The following is a 17,587-nucleotide window of genomic DNA, read 5'->3' as shown; positions in this document are numbered from 1 at the left end:
TGATATATGGCTTGGCCAAGAATATGCTAGTTCCTAGAAAACTGGAGACTTGCTATGAAAAATGAAGCTGCAGAAGAAATCTCTATCAAGTTTTGAAAGGGACATCTGTCCACTTTTGAAAAGCTTAAAGGTTGATGATGGTAGGTTTTATCTCACTTGATTCCATATCAAAACATCTGTCTTTCCTTTTTCCTAGAAAGGAGATTATTGACAGCAGAATTGTTCATCTTTATCTGAAATGGCTAGGATTCTATTTTACCTCATACAGGAATGAAGAGGGAGAAGAAAAAGGAAAAACGGGAAGAAACAAAATGATTCATTAAGGTAATGGGGAAAAAGTTAGAAGAGAGGAAAAGAAAGGATATGGAGAGAACATATGGTTGCCAAGAATTGAGTGATTCTCTGAGGGGAAGAAGTTGTGAAAGCCAATGGAAATAGTTGCAAATAGCTCTGCGCACTATCTCCCCATCTCCCTAGTGGCAAGAACATTTTGGTTAAGCTCTAGGGTAAAGGTATGTGGAACCTTGGTCCCATTTATAAGACTATATATAGGTCAGGACTTAGGATTTGGGCAATGTCTAACACAATGGTTCTCATCTGGTGGTGGTGGGGAATGCTCCCCCCCCACCCCCGCCATGGAATATTCAGCAGTTGTTTGGAGACATTTTCAGTTGTTATGATTTCATGATTCTGGGAAGAAGGGAAAGAGGGGCAATGGATGAAGAGTGTTCCTGGCCTCCAGTGGGTAGAGGCCAACAATGCTGCTAAACATCCCACAATGGGCAGCCCAGCCCCTCACAACAAAGAATCATCCAGCCTAAAATGTCAATAGTGCTTAAATTAAAAATCCTGACAATTGCAATGTGAAAAAAAAATTATTTTTAGAATTACGATTACAATAATGCCACTTTTTTTTGAGAGAGAGAGAGAGTGCACATGTGGGCAGAGGGAGGGGTAGAGGCAGAGGGAGAGACAGAATCCTAAGCAGGCTTCATGCTCAGTGGGGTGCCTGACAAGGGCTTGATCTCACAACCTCAAGCTCATGACCTGAGTTGAAAGCAAGAGTTGGACACTTAAGTGAATGAGCTACACAGGCACCACCACTACAATATTGCCACTTTAAAAGACTAGGTCTGAAAGTTTCAGAATTGGAAGAGTTCAGAGAAAATATAATCATTCTGCACTGTCTGGTAATGTGAGGCTTGGATCCTCCAGGGTTTCAGCCCCTTGGACTCATTTTAATTCCAGAGTATGGCAAAATGTTGGAAAAACAAGTTTCCCCCAACTATTCCTGTGTAATTAGATGCACTGACTCTGGAGATGCTAGGTTTCCTATGCTTGTATTCCAACCCTGCCTACACTAGCTGTGTCAGCCTGGCCGAGTTATTAACCTCTCAACTTTGATTGCTTCATCTCTTCAATGGAAGGAATAAGAAGAGAGCCCTCAGGAAGTTGTGAGAGGTGAAGGAGCTAATCAATGTAAAGTGTTTGGCCCAATACCTAGCAGGGTATAAGGGCTCCTTAAATATTAGCTATCATCCTTTCTATTCTTGTAATTGTTTCCTGGAAGGACACCCAGGTCTCCGGGCCCATTTCCTTGGTAAGGACTTGACTGTTTCCTGGTTACTCCTAAGGATAGCCACTTCATAGTCAGAGGTGGCAATCCCAAGACGAGAAGCCTGACTCTTCAACACGGTGCTCTCTGCAGATGACCTTATGAATAAAACTTCAGTACATAATTTTGGAAATGTGGAGCATGAGGCACTTTCACATATGATCCTTTCCCTTCTCCTGCCCTCTCCCCTTCTGAGACCTTTCTGCAGCAGCATCAGTAAAATTACCAGCAAAAAGACTTCTCCCCCCAATATAAAACCACTGGTTTCCTCATTTGCATTTAAAAAAATAGGGGTTTCACAAATAATGAGCATAAATGGATTGTTAGATTACAGGCCTGATACGACAGTGGTGCAGAGAATAGGAGGAGCAAAACTACATGGAAGCAGAGAACGATTTCTGCTGCTAAGGAGGCAGGAAAGATAAGCCAAGAAAGGTGCCAGAATGAAAGAATCAAGCTGAATTTTTAAGAAGTTATATAAAAAAATTTTTAAAGCAGATTCAAAATGTGTTTTTTAAGAAAAATGGATGGGTCTTAAGTGGAAATGGAAATTCAACATAATATAAAATGTCACAGAAATAATGGACTAAGAGAGAACAGATGTTAAAACTTAAATTAAAAAGGTGTGGGTGAGGGAGAAAAGGAAGGCAAGAGGAAAATACAGACGGGGGGAAAGGAGGCAGTGTGGTGTGGTGGAAAGATGCTGAACCAGGCTCTGGACCCTTGTTCCAGCCCCCCAGCCTGTGTTTCTTACTCTGTCTGTGACCTTGACGAAATCCCTGAGCTTCCCTGGGCCTCCATCCAAATGAGGGGTGGGTTAGATGGGGTCAGCTATGTCTGGACGCACTCTGGGCCCGTCCTGGTTAATTGCTGGGGTGCAAAGCCCATCAGGGGGAGCTGGAATCCGGAGTTGGGCATGCGCACTTGAGTGGCGCGGCTAAGAGAAGGGTCCTGTGGAGGGATGAACAGGAAACCCAGCTCTGGGGCAGAAGGAAGGATTTGGAGGGTGCAAGAATAACAGTGAGCACTAGGGGGCAGAAGGTGCTATAGCAAAAGCGTTCCTCCAGGTCCTCCTGCAGCTACAGCAGGTGAAGCAGGCAGGTAGGAGGTTGGCAGTGTAGATATTGGCAGCCGAGCTCCAGCTTCTGGGTTGGGGTTTGGGGGCACATTTCCATTCCCTCAGAGGGGCTCCCTGGTGGCGTGACTTGGAGCTCAGCGCTGACAACATGGAGGTACCAGGTACAGGGGAGGAAAATGAGGACCCAGCTCTAAGGAGTGGAGAATACGGGAGCCACCAAGTCACATAAATTAGGATAAGAGTTTCTCCTATATAAGGGGAAGTGCAGGGCTGAAACTGTAGGGAAGACATAGCAAAGATCCAGGGTATGGGGATGTTGATAAAGTTCTCTCAAGCTCTAACACTCATCCATCCATTCAGCACAGGGCAGCAGTTAAATGTTGGGCTCTGAAGATGTGCTGGCTTGAGGTCAAGTTTCATGTCCTCCATCTTCCAGCTTCGTGACATTGGGTGAGAGATTTAACATTTCTAACATTCAATTGTGAAATGTGGCTGAAAGAATCTCCCAAGGTTGTCGCGAAGTATCTAAATATGTGCTTGGCACCATCCTTACACAGAATATGTGCTTAATAAATGTAAGCTATCATCATTTGGTCAGTTCCAGATTTATTCACCACTTACCAGCATGTGACTCTCAGTCAAGGCGGATGGAACAATTTTTTGTTGTTATCTTAGAGAAACCTGGGTGGTAAATACAACAACAACAGGTATATGTGAGAAGTTTGAAAGAGACGCTGCCCTGAGGAATGTGTAAAGCAGCTGGAGACACTCATGCTAATGCATACAGTGCAGAATGATTCCAGGTTGAGGGTGGGAAAGAGGGTTGGTTAAGATGGAATAATGAATCAAATGTTAGCTGTGTTGTTGCCAGGACTTCTGAGCCTACAGCAAGACATGAGAGGGCCTTGCCGGCTCCATCCCAAAATGCGTCACCCAGTTCTTTTGAACTTCCACCAAATGACCAAGGCAAAAATTGCTTAAAGCGCAGGAATCTGAGTTCCATTTGGGTCTGCTTCCCCGAGTCGCATTTTCAGACTTATTCTTTGTGGCTGCCCAAAAATATGTGCAGTAAGTTCTGAGGTTCCAAGCAGTTCCAGAACTATCTGGAATTGCCCAGAGTCCCCCACGGCTTCCACTCATCAATGAAGATCCAAGTGAAGTCGAACATCAGGGCCATTTAGGATTGCTGGCCCCGTTGGCAAGCTGACACAGAGAGGAGAAAGGAGAACACTACTTACAGCCTACTTGAGGTACTTAAATCATGCGTTTTATAGTTTCATCCACAAGACAAACGTGAGAATGAGGCCTTTGGTCCACCAGCGGCAGATGAACTGTAGAGCTTTAATAGTTTTCTAGGGGCCGCACCATCTATAGGAGATAGGAGTTGAAGAGAGGCTTGTTTAACTCTCAAGATGATACTTTTATTCCCTCCTAGGAGAGACATTTTTGCTAATAATAGACTTCCAGTTTTTAGGACATCACTGTTTTAAAAGAGTGATGTCTAAAAGTAAGCAGGTTAACCTGTGTGTATGCATGTGAGCATGAGGAACATGTGTGTGTGTGTGTGTGTGTGTGTGTGTGTGTGAGAGAGAGAGAGAGAGAGAGAGAGAGAGAGAGTGATATTTCTTCTTTTATGTATAAAGCGGCAGACCCTCCCTCCCTTTTTCATTCCAGTGTAATCTATGCACATGCAAAATAATTACTTCTTCCTGTAGGAAGTGTCAGTCCTCCAAGCAAAGAAGAAAAGGCTACAGCATATGTTACCGACACATGTTTTTGCTAGTCTTGTCTCTGTTCCGCCTGCTGTGGCAATCAGCTTTTGCAAATACTGTCACTTACCAAATACAAAAAGCATGTGAATGCCCAGCCAATGGCCTGGGATAAACACAACCAGGCTTTCTGACTTGGAACATCCACCCAGAACAGAGGCTTTGTTTTAAAAGAACAAAACCAGCCTTGTATCATCAAAATCATTTGTGGAGAGAGGGGGGGTGGGTAGTTGGGGTAGAGGAAAGACATGGACCCAACCCAACAAACTGCTTCAGGGTCAGCCTCATACATATGAAGGAAAATTGATAGTATTTGATAGTGAGTCTGCTTAATCCAGCCAAGCCAAAGATAGGTGGGGCTCAAAAAACACTGCTGGAAAAATTGGTATCTGGCCAAATAGCTAAGTAGCCAGTTGGGGGTCTGAGAAGCACATGCACAGAAGGGCTTTGAGCTCTGCCTCTTGGCAGGACGCCCACCCATCAAGTTCTTCCAGAGGGAGTGTTGGCAGTGGGCACTCCTAATCCCAGAAGCACTTGACAGGTAGGCTGGCTGCCGAGAGCCCCCCTTGTCCCCCTCAGGTGCCAGACTCTGCACTTTGGCCACAGCAGCTCCAAGCACAAGGATGAGACAAAGAAGGGGAGTCTGGCACCTAGAGTGGGGAGCCTGTTGTCTTGTGGTGGGGCATTTGTTTAGTGCTTCCTGGCATGGGGAGTGTGACACTGAGGGGTGACACTGAGTGTGCACTGTCCCTGGTGAGCAGACCATGGCAGGAATTGGCTAGGGTCAAGAGGGCATAGCTCTGGGCATCTCCAGCTTGCCACTAGTCCAGTACTTGTCAGAGGGCAGCCTCTAAGCACATTTAAATAATAAACAGGGAAGAGATGGTGGGAACTTGTGGCATCAGTGAAAGGAAGAGAACAATCTCATTTAAAGAGAAATCTGGAAAACAAATTAAAAAAATAAAGAGAAATCTGAACTAGGTTTGCTGCTTTCCCACCCCCATCACCATAGAGCAACTCTGGGATAATTGAGAAGGCATCTGGGATTCCATTTGTATAGCCCATTTGGGCTTCTGGAAGAAACACTAGAGAGGAGTTTGGGAGCCTACGGTTAAATTCTTCAATGGCTAGAACTAAAGTCCCTGAAGAAAAAATGGAAAGCAAAAGTGCCTGACCTCTGGGGACTGGGTCCTGGGAAGATGTCTCCCCTTTACCAAGTAGGAGTGAGGTGGCTTAGACTTCCTCCTTGGGACCAAGGCCTTGTTGGTGAGGAACACGCTTATGTGGCCTTCCAACACACCCACCTCAGTAATAAAGAGTATATTTTATGAACTGAATGTTGGCATCCCCCCAGAATTCATATGTTGAAACCTAATCCCAGTATGGTGGTATTAGGTGAGGTCTTTGGGAGGTGATGAGGTCATGAGAATGGAGCCCTCATTAATGGGATTAGTGCCCTCATAAAAAGGGGCCAGAGATCTGGCTCCCTCTCTCCACCCCGTGAGGATACAATAACAAGTAGGCGATCTACAGCCCAGAAATAAGACCTCATTCAGAACCCAACCATACTGGCACCCTGTTCTTGGACTTCCATTCTCTAAAGCCACGACATATAAATTGTTGTTGAAGCCACCCAGTCTATGGCGTAATTTGTTATAGCAGCCCCAAGTGATTACGACAATATGCTAAGCCTTGCAGAAGGGCCTTTGGGGCCTAATGGGCTGCCATCACAAGAGGGAAAACCCACCATCTCTGCTGTGCCAGGAGCAGGATTTGTGCAAGCAGGATCCTGAGCTGCCACAGACCCACAGGACAGGTGACAAGGAGCTTTGGGCTCATTTTACACTTTGAGGCAAAGTGTGCTCAGAGCTGTGAAGGCATCTCCCCAGCCCCCATCCTCTACCACCCAGGTTCCCTTTGCTGCTTCACAGAAGGCCAAGAGGTCCAGGAGGAAGAGTGTGAAGTTAGGTCTTCACTGAGTACTACAGAAAGTTGCAGATTTTTCTCTCATCTAGCAAAATGGGGATGAAAATTATGCAATGACCTGAAGCTCATAAAGGAAAACTGACATGGAACTACAAGGTTATAAATCTCCAGAGAAATGCAAATTGTTATTTTCTACCACATAATCAGAATTCCTCCGATTATCCTGTTTTATTAATTTGTTTGTGCACATGGGCCCTATTGCCACCATGTGTACATCTATCATTAACAAATTAGGCTCCCACAATACGTAGGAAAGTAAAAATTACCCCAGCAATTCATACTTGGTTGTTGTTAGACTAATACATGGCTTACATAAACGTCATCCCAGTATACGCGGCTGTTGACTTCTAACGGGGCTTCTTGAGATCAGGAACCACCTTTTCCAACTCTGCCTGAATAGCTTCTAGGACAGTCTAGTAACAGAGCATGTGCTCAGTATGTTTTTGTTGAATTGGATACAACTTCAGCTTAGTTGCTTGAAACCTTTCTCTACGTGGGTCATTCACGCATTTGGCAGAAATTTATTGAGAACCTACTCTGTGGTAGACATGGTGTCAGATACTGAGTGTGCAATGATAAAACAGAGCTTACGGCCCAGTGGACAAGACAAATGTACCAAATGATTACAATCATCAACATATCACGAAAGAACAGATTTCTCAGAAACCTATGCAGCAAAGCAAGGTAGGAAGGTTTCCCTGGGAAAGTAACACTTCAGCTGAGATTGGAAGGAAGGGCAAAGATTAATGTGATGATTTAAGTAAGACATAAAAATGGAACACTCTGGTGCTATTACTGTGTGCCACATACTGTTCTTCTTGCGTTTTTTCTCCAACAACCCTGGGATGAACTGCCATCATTATGCCTCATTATGCAGGTGAGAGAATCAAGGAGGTTAAATAAGAGGTTAAAAACTTGCCTGAGGTCAGAGAGACAGTGAATAATAGGGTTTGAACTTGGTAGGCTGGCTCTGGAGCCAGCTTCCCCACACGTGGAGGAGGAGATTAGCTTGTGCAAAGGGCCTGTGCCTTAGCAGGCAACAAACAGCAGGTCTACTCCACGCCCAGGTTGGGCAGGCTCCTAGCTGTGGTCCTGTCCCATCTTTCCCAGCACTGACAATTCCCTTTCCTGAGAAGAACCTTGGCCAGGGCAATGCTGTCCATCTTGTTTTATCTGTAAGGTACCCTCCATGAAATTAACTAAAAAATATTTTTAGAGCCAAGGCACAGAGGCTGGGTGGGGCCAAATGAAAGAAGAAAGGTAAGTGCCCACTGTGTATAGAAGCCAGAGTCAGTATTTCAACAAAGAGACTTATTCACAGCCATCTTCATGCTGTCTCATTGCTCCTGGGAAAAGAGAGGGAAGGAAAGGAACAGGCTGACCCGGGGAAGGTTTCTCTGCTGCATCTGGTGACTGCGAGTCCCAGAGTAAGGAAATGCTTAGGCAGACAAAGCCAAACTTCCATCAGAGTGGCAACACCAAGGGCTTTTTCATGGGCACTTAAAATTGGTTGTCAACAGAAATGCAAATGGAGCCCATCTTTGTCTTGAAGCCATATGTCCTCTGTGATAGGAACAACATTTTTCCTGCTGAGAATGCTGTTGAGGGTTTAGTTGGTTACAGCTTGAGGGAGTGCTGTATGGTATTCAAGGAGGGCAGTTAAGGGGGAAAGGAGAATGCCCAAAGAGCTACAACTGAACGTGGACAATCTTTACACAGAGAGAGTAGAATTTGCAAGCTGAGGAGCCACCCATCACCTCCTGAGACTGAGAGGAAAGCTGCTTTGCAGTAGTCTCTGCTCACCTCCTCCCATCCCTGGAGAATCTCATTTGCTTTTGATCTCACATATCAACTTCCAGTGTTTTAAAGCAGCCTTTTGCCTCTCCTTAAAACAGTGTTTTCTCACAGTAAATCTCTGGGGTAGTCCTTGTCTATCTATATTCTTAAGAAACCCAGGACTCTTTTTGGCTTTTTTAATTCCGCATTCTAGAGTCCACATGGAGCAAAGAGGAAGATCACATGGGGAGCCTTTGCTCCTTAGGGGAGTGCTTTTCCTCTTCTTAATTATGTAATTCTAGTTCTTAGTGCTAGAGCTGGGGAGGACGCTGCAGCCCACCCACAGAGTCTATTAGGACTGGAGTCCAGAATAGCATCTGCCCAACCTGGGACTAGAACAGGTTAGGCTAATGTTAAGGCCCAGGGGCCCAGGCAACATGACCTAGCATTTAAGACCACAAGCTCTAGAGTCAGGTTGCCTGGATTCAACTCCTGGTTCTGCTACTTTGCAGCTGTGCAGGCAGTTTGCTTGATTTTACTAAGCTTCAATTTCTAATAAGTGAAAAAGGGAGGAAAGTAGGACCTATTGCATAGGATTCAATGAGATAATGCTCAATAAAACACTTATAAAATAGTGCCAGGCTCAAGTAGAAGTCAGGTTAAATGTTAGCTATTATCAATATTAAGATAAGGGAATTAGTGATCCTTGGGTGGTTCAGCAGTTCAGCGCCTGCCTTTGGCGCAGGCCGTGGTCCTGGAGTCCCGAGATCGAGTCCCACATCAGGCTCCCTGCATGGAGTCTGCTTCTACCTATGCCTGTGTCTCTGCCTCTCTCTTTCTCTTTGTGTCTCATGAATAAGTAAATAAAATCTTAAAAAAAATAAAAAGATAAGGGGATGAAAAGCAGGAGCTGAAACCAAGGTTAAATTAGAGAGGTTATTTAGGTGATAGATGATAGTACTAGTCTAGACATAAAATAGGTTGGTAGTTAGGAATTAGGTTAAAGTAGATAAAATAGATATAGAACATAGGAGCAGTGTCATGTGGCAAATATGCTGGTCTCAGCTTGATCCCTTTGAGCAGGGAAAACCCGAGATCTGGATATAAAACCCAATGTTACTAAGAATAACTATGGAAAACTGTGTGGAGGTTCCTGAAAGTGTTAAAAATAGACCTGCCCTACGACCCAGCAATTGCACTGCTGGGGATTTACCCCAAAGATACAGATGCAGTGAAACGCCGGGACACCTGCACCCCGATGTTTCTAGCAGCAATGTCCACAATAGCCAAACTGTGGAAGGAGCCTCGGTGTCCATCGAAAGATGAATGGATAAAGAAGATGTGGTCTATGTATACAATGGAATATTACTCAGCCATTAGAAACGACAAATACCCACCATTTGCTTCGACATGGATGGAATTGGAGGGTATTATGCTGAGTGAAATAAGTCAATCGGGGAAGGACAAACATTATATGGTCTCATTCATTGGGGGAATATAAAAAATAGTGAAAGGGAATAAAGGGGAAAGGAGAAAAAATGAGTGGGAAATCTCAGAAAGGGAGACAGAACATGAGAGACTCCTAACTCTGGGAAACGAACTAGGGGTGGTGGACGGGGAGGTGGGCGGGGGGTGGGGGTGACTGGCTGATGGGCACTGAGGTGGGCACTGGACGGGATGAGCACTGGGTGTTATTCAATATGTTGGCAAATTGAACACCAGTAAAAAATAAATTTACAAAAAAAAAAAAAAAGAATAGCTACCATTTATTGATGCCTAGAACAATGTTAAGTGCTTTAAATAGCTTGTTTAATATATTCCCTCTAGTACTATCATGTTATTTTTTATATTCTTGGAATGTCTAGCACAGTGCTTGGCACATAAGAGATGTTCAGTAATTATTTGTTGACTTTAAAACATTTTGCAGCATTACTAGGTTATCCCTTTTGAATACACACAATTTGCTTGGCAGTTCAAACATGGAAGCAATGTTATAGGCATTCACCTTCCAACCACCTAAAGCACAAGAGAATAAACGTATGTGGTCAAATATGTTACTGAGATCTTTCTACATGGGCAATAAAGCTTTTCTACGTTGGCCTACGTTAAAGAGAAGCAGCCCAAGCCAATGATGGGTCAAAGGGGGCATTATTTAGAGAAATTGCTTCGGGTTTTATAGGCACACAGGGCTAGACTGAAAAATATTCTTCTTGGCAAATAAGTAACAAAGTAATTAAAGGAGTCAACATTCAAAATAGAGAAGTGAAAAATCTAAAACAGGCAGTGAGACAAAGAATACAAGAGTCCAGCTTCAACTGGGTGGGGAAATACCAATTAATAGAGCTATCTCTAGAAGGAAAAGATGGAGTTCTCAGATCTAATCCCTCTTCGTACTTCTTTATTTAAACAGGGATTTCAATATTTCTAATGTGAAAGAATTTTATAAATAGCAAAACCAAGGTTCTAAAATCCTCCCAAGTAATTTACATTCAGGATTTTTTTTCCTGCCCATTCCTATTTTTAACTATTTGACGGCATTTAGCAATCCTGGGTATTGGGTGATTGCTGGGATCTTCTATCCCATTAAAAGGACAGGCATTGTTGAAGAGCAACTACAAGTGGCAAGGATTTCCCTGGGCTTATCTAGCAATAAGGAAGATATTAAGATGGACAACAAACTCTATTTTCTTTCAGAGAATGAGGAAATAGTTGAAGCGGGAAGGGGACTATTTTCTATTTCGTAATGGTTATTGTTCCAGAACCATCAATCAATCAATCAGCAACCGTATGTTTGAATACCTATGAAAATGTTCAAATAATTCATAGTGTCACACCTCACTGAGTGGCTACCTTAAGTCATTCAGTGACTCCAATGAAGTTTTTTCCCTTAGAGTATCTTACTGGCTCATAGTTTATCAGCTATCATTTTTGGCAATGCATAGAAGGCCACAGTCACTAAAGTGGGTGACTCTACTTTAATTGACTTCTAAGTCTAATCTCTGTGTTTCTCTGTCTCCCTTTCTCTTACACACACACACACACACACACACACACACGAAGTTACTTACATAGTTTCAAACATGGTCCTACCAGGAAAACAGAAGCCACACTAAGCATACAAGAGTGCGTTTACTCCAGGTGACCGGTTGCAAAGATAAGGGAATACTTGAGTAGTCGTATGGGAGTCATGTAAGCAACCCAGAGACTGGCAACATCAGGAAACTGCTGCTGTCCTGAACTAGAGGAATTAAAGGTGGTTTACCAGACCCCAGAGACAGAAATCATTGAGTGGATGTTAGAAATGCACTGCATCTGTTCAGAAAAAAATCAGAGGAATGGAATAGACACAGCCACTTGGGAAGATGACCCTGGATGAAAAGAGAGAAGGTAAAATCAGTCAACTTCTTCCATCCTCTGCCCACAGTCTCACTGGTGTGTCCCATTAGTCAAACCTAACAAGAAAGCAGCTGACAGGAGACACAGGAAAATACAGCTTTCAAGTTATCAGTCACCCAGTGGAACTGACCAGAGGAGGGAAGGGACATGGAACATACCTGCTATCAACAGGCCAGGAACTGACATATGCATGTGCCACCTATACACACACGTACGTGACTTGGTTCCAACAACAGCATTGTCCATCTCCGAATTTGAAGCTAACTAGAGCAATGTAAAATAAGTAAGCCAGTTATTTGCAAGATAACTTACTCCCCAAGTTGACTTGACTTTAAGATTTTGGGAATCTTCTTTCAGTCTGGTCAAGGTGCAGCTTAGAAAAAGAAACAGGGGAATAGAAATCTATGCTTAACCATGTGTTAGGATCGGTGTTCAATGCTTTTCAAACGTTATCTCACTTTATCCTCACATCAACCTCATAAGTATAACATAGACTTTAAGGTTAAAGTGGTATATCAACCTCACTGCACAAGTGAAGAAACTCAAGGAAGTGAGTATGTTATCCATGATAATGCAAGTGAATATTGGAGCCTAGTTTTATATAGGTGGGTCTGACTTTGAATTTTTACTGACAGCGACAGCATGCAGCCGAGGATATAGTGATACAAAGTTGAAACCTATTCATTTGCTCTGCATTCTGCAGTTCATCATAATGAACCAGTGGTTGAAAAATAGGGGGAGAACTAAAGAATAATAAAAGGATATATGACTTTCAAATTACAGAGGAAAATGGAAAAAATTTAAATCAAAATAAGAAAAGTTAATGTGTAAAAGAAGATTAGAAAGCACAATAGTACAATAGTAGATTTAAAGCCCAAATATATTATTAATTATATTAAGTGTAAATGAACTAAATGAACCAGATAAAAGAAAGATTATCAAACTGGCTAACCAAAACTTAACAATATATTGTTTACAAATAATATGTAGAAAACAGGATAGAGATAGTTTAAATGTAAAAGAATAGAAAAAGAGTATTTGGTTAGCTAATACTCACCAAAACAACAATGTTAATATCAAGCAAAAAGCATTATTAGTTATAAAGAGGGACACTTCATAAAGTTTTAAGCAATATTAAAGATTGGTCTAATTTTTTGTACATCTAACATAAAAAATTTAAAATGTATAAAGGAAAATTGGCAGAACTACAAGACAAAACAGACAATAATCACATACTAGGACATTTGTACACCTGATAGAACAGACAACAAATTAGAATAGATAGACAAGATGCAAACAACATGGTTAACAAACTAAATAACATGACTAACATACTTGACATAATAGATACATATAGAATAATACTGCCAACAATTGCAATGTACCCATCTTAGTGAAGCACACATTGAACCTTTACTAAAAGTTATGATATACTGAGCCATAAATTAAGGCAAAGGTACATACATATCTTTTGCATATTCCCTTTGTTGGCTTATCTTAGTCTTTGTATTTCATTTTGGAGGATTTCTGAGATATATAGTGATCTTTGGCTATCTGTTAATATTTAGGAGAGCTTGTTTTAAGCTATAAGTATAGGAGGCAGGGCTTTAATTATTCACTAGGGGACCCCTAATGTCACTGTCTTTTCTCTGGGATGTGGTCTTTTCTCTGGGATGATTCAATTTCACTGAGAAGAATACTAATCCCCTTTTCTCATGTGTAAACTCAGGATAACAATAGTTGCTAGCCCACAAGGCTATTGTAAGGATTAGTGAGATAATCTATATCAAGTGCGTAAAGTATTTCCTGGCATATTGAAGCATCCAATATATATTAGCTATTATTATTTGAAGTTTTCAACTACTCTCATAGTTTCACTATCATTGATTAGATATATTGATGGTACCCAAATGTATATAACCAATCACTTTTTTAACATCTCCACATGGATGTATCTAGGCCCAACATAACATGTTCATTATCTTCTATCTCAGTAAATAATCATTCAATAAATCATAATTGTCTTAGCTCAGGCTGTCATAACAAAATACCATAGAAGTGGATGGCTTAACCAACAGGAATTTATTTCCCACAGTTCTGGAGGCTGGATGGTTGGGTTCGTGATGATCCTTCTTCTGACTTGCAGATGGTCACCTTCTCACTGTATCCTGATATGGTGGAGAAAGACTGAGCTCCAGTTTTTTTCTCTACTTATAAGGACTCCCATCTCATCACGAACACCTCACCCTCATGACCTTATCTAAACCTAATTACCTTTCAAAAGCCCCACCTCCAGGGATCCCTAGGTGGCTCAGGGGTTTAGCACCTGCCATCAGCCCAGAGTGTGATCCTGGAGTCCCAGGATCGAGTCCCAGGATCGAGTCCCAGGATCAAGTCCCAGGATCGAGTCCCAGGATCGAGTCCCAGGATCGAGTCCCATATGGGGCTCCCTGCATGGAGCCTGCTTCTCCCTCTGCCTCTCTCTCTCTGTGTCTCTCATGAATAAATAAATAAAGTCTTAAAAAAAAAAAGCCCCACCTCCAAATACCATCACATTGGAGGTTAGGGCTTCAACATATGAATTTAGGAATTTAGGGGATTATTAAACATTAAGTCTATGAAGAAGTACAGGAGGAAATAGATAATAATCACATTTATACATCTGAGTAACCAATAGTACAGACAACAAATCAGTATGGACAGAGAAGATGTGAACACAATTAACACTTGTGGCATCATCACCTGTGCAAATGCTAAAACCCAAATCCCAACTTGTCCTTGAATCTTTCCCCTTATTAGTTGATGGCCTTTCTCCCCAACCAAAATAGAAGCTATTAGAGTACAAAAACATTTTTTGTCTTCTTTAGGGTATGGAAAGTGTTTCCCTGCAATGGCTGTGTCTGAACCAGTGTATGAAGCATTAAAATAAGGAATAAGTGCACTTTACAGTCTTGTAGCTGTAAAACCATATTCTTTAAAGGTTGGATTGGTTTCTAACTGCTTGATTTCCCTCTTTTCCCATTTCTTTCTTTTTTTTCCTCACTTCAATCTACTGCTAATTACTTTCGAATAGAGCCTCACTCTCTTCTCCATTTGGATGTTGCTATATCATCTTCCCTCTTCCTTATAACATTTGCCAGTAAGGACTCTCTACCTGGTTCCCAGTTGCTATCCCTTCTCTGCCACTTCCTGGGCTCCTGGGCATCATTAAATATCCTTGGATTCTTCACAGCAGACTGTTGAATTTGGAAATGTAGACTTTCTTTCAGATATTTTTGGCTTTTCCTTTCAGACTACACTGTTAGGCCTTTGGGGCTTCATATTGTTTATTCTTGGAGACTTCCTGGAGCGTCAAAAATGGCTTAAAATGATTAGTATGCTGTGCATTGGCATATATGACATTCAATCGCCCTACACTGAGCTGTATTTCAATGAGATTTACGTAAAAGAATCAGAAACATATGGATTTCATCCTCTCTAACTACCTCTACTTTTTTAAAAGAAGAGTCTCAGCATTTGAGCTTCACTGGATATAAAATGTTTGAAACTGAATGAGATAAGGCAAATCAGAATAAGAGAGGCTTTCCCATTTCTGATGGCTATCTTGTCTCTTTTATTATCCTAGTTAGTGATTATGTGTTTGTTAATTTTTGCTCAACTTCTCTCTCTCTTGCCTCTACATTTTCCTTCCTTACTGTAAGTCCCTATTAACCCCCCTTTCCTTCCCTCCATCCTGTCCTAGAAACAGCTACCTGCTGGCCACTGCCTTGCCCTACCTTTGCTCACAATTTAGAGAGGTGTCAGAAGGATATAAAATCAAGGAATTCCAACACATCATGAAATTATCATGATAGAGAAGCATAAAAAGAACTTCGAGGGGAGAGCAACTTTTAGGGGGCATTTTGTATTTTCCTACCTTTTGTTTGCTTTACTTACACTTTCTTCACAAAAGTGCTCTCTATTGTACTCCCCCTTTGCCTCTGGTCTCCATTTCTGGTCTTTTTCCTCCCACCTGAGTTTTCTACAGCTACCCTGGCTCTTTCCAATTCCCCATTGTAAAAATTCTTTATCTCCATCTGGTGCTGCATATGCATGAGGGGTTTGGTGCTTTCCTCTCCTGGACTCTTATCCATTGTTCTGAATGGAATCCTCACAGTTGGAGCTGCTCTTAGGCTGCCTCATTTTGGAGTAGGTCTCCAGAGAACAGAGCTAGCTCCTGGTAGCGCCTAAGCTGAGTGACCGCATTGAGATCTCCAATTGCATAGCACAGAATGTGTGGCCATGAGTAGACAAGACCAATGTAATTCTATCACAGTGTGGACGTAAAATGAAGTGTTGTGTTCCATGAGTAAATAGATACCCATAACAGATACAGTCCATGGGACAATCAGCAGCTCTGATTAATATTACCACCTCCCTCCCCCAATTATTGCATTAACTCAGCCACCATGCTGCCAATCAGAAACCACAAGTAAGGAAGTATTTCTCTAAGAAGTTTTTCTTTAGGTACCTCAGCAAATCAGTGTCATTTCTGTTCACCTTTACCATACTTGAAACATTCTGCTAAAAGATTATGAAATACTATCAATTATGAATATGTCAAGCAAGATATGAGATTTTTTTTAAGAATTTATTTATTTATTCATGAGACACAGAGAGAGAGGCAGGGATATAGGCAAAGGGAGAAGCAGGCTTCCTCTGAGGAGCCTGATAGGGGATTTGATCCCAGGACTCTGGGATCATGACCTGAGCCAAAGGCAGATGCTCAATCACCGAGCCACCCAGGTGCCCCAAGATATGAGATATTTGAGGGCCAGGAATGTTACATATATGAATATAATTTCTGATGATCATTAAGCTCTTTTCCATCTATCTGCACATTTCCTTGCTGCAGCAAGCTCTTTCTCATCCCATAATGAACCAGCTAAACATCTGTAGGTCAAGTGTTCTTATGGGAGAGCTAAAGAGGAGATACAACGTCTTCTACAAATTGTCCATTATATGATTCACAAAATTAAAATTAGGTAAAACTGAAAGAAAAAAAAACTATATGGTACAAGAGAAGGTTAAAGTACATTGTATTTGATTTGATTTTTAACATTTTACCTAGTAATCATTAAAACACTGCTTACTTATTTGCCAGGCACTATTCTAAACATCTTACAAATATTAATGTGTATAATTTTCATAACAATGTTCCAGTATGGGTACTATTACTATCCATAATTTACAGATGAGAAAACTGAGACAGAAAGATTAAGTGATCTGCACTTGGTCACACATTTTAAGGGGCAGAGCCAGGATTTAAACCTAGGCATACCAGCTCCAGAGTCCATGTTGTTTCTACTCTGCTATACCACTATGCAATGGTAGAGATAGCAGATATATATAGTATTTAAATGTTTAGAAATTGACTGTAGTATTTAAATTCTAAAAGGAACCAGACATATGCTAGAGGACATCTGACTCACAAAAATCATCTGTAAAATGGGAATGGTACCTATCATATAGGAAATGGTGATATTTAGATTAGTTAACATTATTAGCAAAGAGCCTGACATTTGACCATAGTATCCATTTTCCCCAAGAAACAAAAGACATGCTGAGTACCATATATATGTATTAATATACATGCTGGATAGGTGATTGAATAAGCAAATAAGTGACCATATTTCCCAGATTCAAGGGAAAGGAAAAGACTCACCTATCAATGAGAGGAGTATCAAGGTCACATTGTTTGAGAAGGATGTGGACTGGGGATGTCATTGTGGCTAACTACAGAATACTATCTACCAAACAAGATTCTAGTCCCAGTTCTATGATTGAACCAGTGAATGTTGAGATTTAGTCATTTGAAGGTCTCACTGTGTCTAGTCATCCTGGTTATACACTTTTTCTAATAAAATAATCATGTAATAAACAGTGGGTATTTATTTATTTATTTATTGGCTCGTTGTTCCCCAAGTG

General features: G+C 41.7%; 2 long non-coding RNA genes across 3 annotated transcripts in view; one reads left to right on the top strand and one right to left on the bottom strand.

The window, feature by feature from the left end:
- The window catches only part of LOC112922013 (uncharacterized), a 349,135-nt gene that overhangs the window by 176,003 nt on the left and 155,545 nt on the right, over positions 1-17,587 (top strand). The gene's annotated exons all lie outside the window — the stretch shown is intronic.
- Positions 1-17,587, bottom strand: part of LOC140594574 (uncharacterized) — a 57,526-nt gene that overhangs the window by 9,075 nt on the left and 30,864 nt on the right. The window contains exons 3-4 of one of the 2 annotated variants that reach the window (XR_011995532.1): positions 3,932-4,061; positions 3,315-3,374 (exon numbers count right to left, since the gene is read on the bottom strand). This is a non-coding gene — a long non-coding RNA (uncharacterized lncRNA). The remainder of the gene's footprint in view (positions 1-3,314; positions 3,375-3,931; positions 4,062-17,587) is intronic. The other variant, XR_011995533.1, reaches the window with a different exon arrangement.

The sequence above is a fragment of the Vulpes vulpes genome, chromosome 12 (genome assembly GCF_048418805.1).
Source record: "Vulpes vulpes isolate BD-2025 chromosome 12, VulVul3, whole genome shotgun sequence".
In the NCBI taxonomy this organism is placed as follows: domain Eukaryota; kingdom Metazoa; phylum Chordata; class Mammalia; order Carnivora; family Canidae; genus Vulpes; species Vulpes vulpes.
The sequence above is the reverse complement of the archived record's forward strand: the minus strand, read 5'-3'. Positions and strand labels throughout refer to the sequence as shown.